This window comes from Coptis chinensis, chromosome 5 (genome assembly GCF_015680905.1).
Source record: "Coptis chinensis isolate HL-2020 chromosome 5, ASM1568090v1, whole genome shotgun sequence".
NCBI classification, from domain to species: domain Eukaryota; kingdom Viridiplantae; phylum Streptophyta; class Magnoliopsida; order Ranunculales; family Ranunculaceae; genus Coptis; species Coptis chinensis.
The window spans coordinates 52733570-52739569 of NC_141460.1; the positions used below are offsets into that span (position 1 = coordinate 52733570).

General features: G+C 37.8%; 1 pseudogene; it reads right to left on the bottom strand.

Annotated features, from left to right (window-relative positions):
* Positions 1–4197: 4197 nt before the first annotated feature.
* LOC147497906 (WAT1-related protein At1g43650-like) lies at positions 4198–5676 on the bottom strand (annotated as a pseudogene).
* Between the last annotated feature and the right edge of the window lie 324 nt (positions 5677–6000).

Consider the following 6000-nt stretch of genomic DNA (forward strand, 5'->3'; position numbering starts at 1 on the left):
ACAGTTATACTCTATCACAATTACTCAAGATACAAGATTACTTGAGCTACAAGGACTCTCTACTCTACCTCTATAAATATCAAACTATTTTTCATAAGGAACTACGTGGAAACTTGATCCCTAGAGAATAGATCTTGGATGCGTGAGGGCAGCCATTATTTGGTTCGAGTTTCATCTCCCCCAACATCAAAATCCTCTGTTTCTTAGTGCGTTCGTCACCATTGCTCTCGTTGTGTTCAAGCAGTTTATTACCGAAACATAATTGGCGCCGTCGCGAAGAAAAATATCGTTCCGAATGAAGTCAATGCCTTAGAAGAGATAGAGAAAGTGAAGATACTTAACCAAAAATTGGAAGAGGCAAACAAAGCGTTGAGCGGAACCATCAGAGAGTTAGAAGATGAAAACAAAAACTTAACCGAGCGGACGGAAGAAGCAGAGGAGAGATCGTACGAAGAATTTGGGAAAGCCTGTGAGATAATGGAGGAACACAAACACTTAAAAGCAGATGTGATAGAATTGAAGTCACTCGTGGCAACCAAAGATTAGGAAGTTAAACGTGCGCAAAAAGAGGTAGAGAAAAATAACAAGCGAATGACAGATTTAAACGAGCGGCTCGGCCAAGATCACGTGCAAATGGCACACTGTGAATCGTCCGTAAGACAACTGACAGAGACTTTAATAGAAACGGGCGATGAACTAGAACGTGAGAAGATGAATTACAAGGATTTGTATGAGTTGTATATGCGAAAAGTTAGGAAGAAACCATTGGATTTTCCCAAACCAATGATCATGTGATTGCTAGTATGTAATATCGTAGAGCTAAAAATTCTTTTTATGAAAATAAAAATAAAGTATGTGTTGGCTATTGAATATCATTGTGATGTCAGATAACATACCTGTATAAAACTTAGTGTTGTTGATTTATGAATGTAAAAGAACGAGACGCCCCCATGTAGAGAGACAAACCTCCCAATATAGAACCATTGGAGAAAGTTATTGAAAGGCAAAGGGGACATGATCGTCCTCCATGAACCTAGCTATTCAGGTGTTAAAATATTTGTACCGAACGTGAAGCACGGCCTGACAACTGTTGGAGTTGTCACAGGTTCAAAGTCGTCACCCGTGCACTGGGACCAAACTAAAACACAACGCCATTGCCTTAGTAGTGGAATTAGCACGGATACTGTATTGTGGGAGTATTGCACCATATCATATTTGATTTCTCTTGGTTTGCATAGCAGCGCCATCAATTTCGCCATCTCAGTTCGTCTTCCCTCTTCAGCAGCTCATGCCGAAGTCTCGCACACCACCAAACCGTCTTCCTTTGTGTATCGCCACCACATGTTGAATACATCAGACATCCTAAGGAAGGAATTCAACAGTTCAACGCCCATGCAAAAAAAAAAAAAAAAACAAAACAGCATAACGCACAAAGAATTCTTACCACGATATCCTCGCTGCGCTGACGGGTGAGTTTCTGCGGGCGCCTTCCAAGCCCAGCATGGGTCTTCCAACGACAAGGTGATGAAACTACCTATATCAACTAAAGCTCCAACGCCAACAGCTCATACAACGTCATCAATGTTATAGCGGCTTCCATGTTCACTTCTCCTGTGATCTGTCGATGCCTAAAACCGTATGTATAGATAAACAATGACAACAGTACTAACCTTTTCTTCGTCTACCCGCAACTTTTCTTCAGCGAAACTAACGCCCCAGCACAGTACGGCAACTTCCTATCACAATGGTTTAGTACTTTGGAGAACACGGTGGTGTTTACTTTTGTTTTCTACCGTTTATCAGTGCTAGATCGTGATTTTTCTCTAAGATTTATGCTAAGCATGTATTTCTCTGTGTTCATCTGTTTATATATACGCTGGTCCAGTGTTTAAGTTCGTATAAAATTCTATTTAGCCAAACCGACTTCATGTGCAAGACTTGATGATAAGCATTATCCAATCCGGATTTATTTTTGGAATCCTAGTTTCTGTGGTATTTTCACATGCACATCTTCTCGTTATTTCGGACATATATCGAATTCCAATTATTTCGTTCACAGTAATTCGCCGATTTATGTCCGTTCCGTCGGATAATTCGCGGATTTTTCTCCACAGTTTTCAACGGCCTAATCCTAGTATTGCTATTCACTGGTATCGCCATCGACATCACTTTTAAGCCTTTGTTACTTAAAATGCTTGCAGATCTGATTCAAAGACTCAATTTCTTTTTGATATTTTCGCCCGTATTTTATTTATGTGCATCTTTTATTCTATCTATGCGTTTTCGGCCGTTTTTTTATTTAACTACGTCATTGTGTCCCGTATACGTTAATTTGACATTTTTTCATTTCCGCTAATTCACAAATTTTTCCCGATTGTCCATTTTTCTTATCGTTTCCACTCCCACGACACTTTGTTATACACTCCGCTTACTCTTTTATTAATTCACGTTTTCCGTGATTTATCTTCTCTTCTTTGCCATGTGAACTTTGTTCGCCTGACAAAGAGGGGGCGGTGTTTCGACCCCCACCTACGTGGCAAACGTCCATTAGTAGGGGTCTCTATTTTATTCATTTAATCAACAGGGCTAAAGCCCAATTCGCAATATCATGGATCAATGTACAGGCCCATTAACTCATGTGTCTAAGGCTGAACCTTAGCCACATGGCTTGCCACTAATATACGTTGATTTATGTCCAGATTCATTCCTTATCAAAGAGATAGTTATCAGTTGACAGTTATACTCTATCACAATTACTCAAGATACAAGATTACTTGAGCTACAAGGACTCTCTACTCTATCTCTATAAATATCAAACTATTTTTCATAAGGAACTACGTGGAAACTTGATCCGTAGAGAATAGATCTTGGGTACGTAGGCAGCCATTATTTGGTTCAGTTTCATCTCCCCCAACATCAAAATCCTCTGTTTCTTAGTACGTTCGTCACCATTGCTCTCGTTGTGTTGAAGCAGTTTATTGCTGAAACATTATCCATGTCAAAATAATGACCCATGGTATTGTAAAGCAGTCCAACAGAGTCACACTGGTTATAGAGTATTGGTATGACGTAATAATTGCATTAAATCATTAGTAGTTAATGAACATAACAACTGCTCCCAAGATGCAAATCCAGTGCCAGTTGGAGAGACAACTTCTAAGCATATGCACATTTATCTGATCTCTTCTTATCTCATTTCTAAAAATTTAAGCAAAAGTAAAACCCCTAATCACCATCTTAGATTGCTAATTAGCTTCCGTTTCACCCACAAAAATGAGTCAAAGACCGCAATGAATTATTAATCAACAGCTTTCGACCTTTTTTGTAGTAAAAAATTAGTTATGCAGTTGGGTCATCACATACCAATTTTAAGTTCTCAGAAGAAATTTGGATTTAAAAACACAATTTAGTATCCAAGAGTTAGTTCGACAGATGAGAACAAATAGTAGCAAACATATCTTTATGTCAAGTAACATCCGATAGTGGTAATACTTATTTACTTGGAATCATTTTCCCATCATTCTAGTATATAGTAGTCAAGAAGTTATAGAAAACTGTCAAGCTAACCGTATGGGCAATTTCAAGTGCTTGGCCACCTTTGATCAATACACCTTGAGAAGCACTAACTCCAGTACCAACCAATCTACCATATTTACAGTGTAGTGGCCAAAACCCCAACATTTTTACATATCCTTGCAAGTTTCAATTCAACAATCTTTACATTTGTATCTAATGACATAGGAACAGTATCCATTTCCATACTTTCAAGTCTTGGGTGCATTGCCATCCTCCATATTATTGTAGACTACTAAGGTTTGTCCACATTTAATTAAACCCAAATAAAAAGTCACAATTAAAATGCAGCCATCTATAAAGAAATCATGGTTTGAGACTTTGAGTTGATAAGAATTCATAAAGGTAACTAACACTAACTATATGTACAGTCACATGAATGTGATTGGCAAAAATACAAAATGCCAATGTTCCTGCAGGAGCATACATGTAGACCGAGGGACCTACAGCTCTATGTTCCTTATCTATTTACGCATGTGGTACACATGCTATTATTAATGCACATTGTTGATTGTGACAGGCATTGTAACTCCTCCTTCAAGTGATATATAAAGAAAACAAAATCTAAATAGACAGAAAGTGCAGTGGCAATCTATAAAGAATTTTGCCTTCAGATTCAGTCCATCAGTGTTTCCTTTGTTGCAACAGAATTTTGAACTTTATAAAGGCAGGAGTTGATGGAAGTAGAGATCTTACACAGTACGAAACCGATGAGAGTTGAAGATTCCAACCAAGTTTCCATGATGAAATATTTCTATCAAAACCAATGGCCCAAATAGCTGATAGAATGCAGCTAAAGAAACATCATCTTTGGTCAGGCATATTTTGGCTGGATATATTTTCAGGAGGGGACCTGCAAACGGAAAGCCAAATGAAAATAAGAGACCAAAACAATTATATAAGCACTACAATTAGGCAAACAAATTTTTTGAGCCACATGAAGGAAATAGTGCCGAGAAAGTTGTATATTGAATTATAGAGAAGTTGCGTATAAGCTGATTTTGGATCTGTAGAAAGCAGGGGAACAACTAAAGCCCAGTAATCCTAATTGCTGCCATTGTCATGTATTGATTCATGTAGGTTCAACAAACGTATAAATTTGAACAAAATTATATCTTGGCCGAGTCATGGAGGAGCAATAATATTTACGCACCACAACATGCTAATTTAATGGTGGCATTTCTCAATGCTACTAAACTAACCTGCATAATAAGCCACATTGACCAAGCTGTATTTGCCAAAAGCATGGTAAGTGGCCCTTTAATCCAGTCTAACTTGGAATTAAAATCAATTGCAGATGAGTTCAGGCTGGAATCTTCCTTGTGAGCTGTTGAGTACCAAATCATAAATTTTACGGGAGGACTTTCATTGAAAGCCACCAACAGTGCCCCTGATATACACAATACCGACCCAAACACCTTTGCCACTTCATAAAGATGTCTCATTGAAATGCTCTCCATCATGATAAAATTTGTAATAGGTGACAAAATAAATAAGAGTCCTTTAAACAATCTAGCTACTTAAATTAATTACAAAAAGCTGTATTTGTTACCTTAGAAAAGTAGACACGATAAATGTAATGGCAAGAATTGTATTAGTGGAAGCAGCAGCAAATGTTGCTGAGGTGTAGTTGAGTGCAACATAGTAGAGATTCAAACTTAAAGTCATCCTGAAATTTTCGTAGTTGTACCTCAATTATTAGGAATCTATATATCAACATTTGAAAACAGAGAAGAAAAAGAAAGAAGCTTCTTACCCAAATAAAGACGCTAAGAAAATTCTGAAAAGTACAGGACATGACATTGGTGGAGCTTGCTTCCTAGAGATAAGTCAGGCGCGTCAATAACTAAACAACTACACGTGCACCATGGTAGAAACAACTATAATTTGAATGAAGTACCTTTCTAGTAAGAAACTGAATGGAGCTAAGGCAAGCGAAGCAAAGGCTTGCCTATAAACCACAAATACACAAGGGGTCATTCCTTCATCAATTGCTGCCTTAGATAGCAAGGCCATGCCAGCATACAGAAATTGTGTGAGGAGCATTGCAAGATAAGGCTTTTGGGTCTCAAGAAACACTGAAATACTAAGAAAATTCTTCATCTTGCTCATAGTGAATGCATTAACTATGAGATGCTCCTCTACTTATAGTGTTTTGAATCTAACTAACCGCAACTTATTCTTGCAAAAGTATCTCCTGTGCTGTTGTCAGACCAACTTAAGGTTAGCAGGAAATTTGCCACAGAAAGATTTTGTCAATGGGACCTGTTTTGTAGTGCACATTTTTATTTTTATTTTTTCGATACGGAGATAGGTGAGCGATAGGGTAAACCCGCCAGTTCATTCGATAATTTTTTGCCAGTAAATGGACACCTTTTGTTTTTTGCTAAAAAAAAATGAAATATGCTGATCATTGGTGTTTTTGCT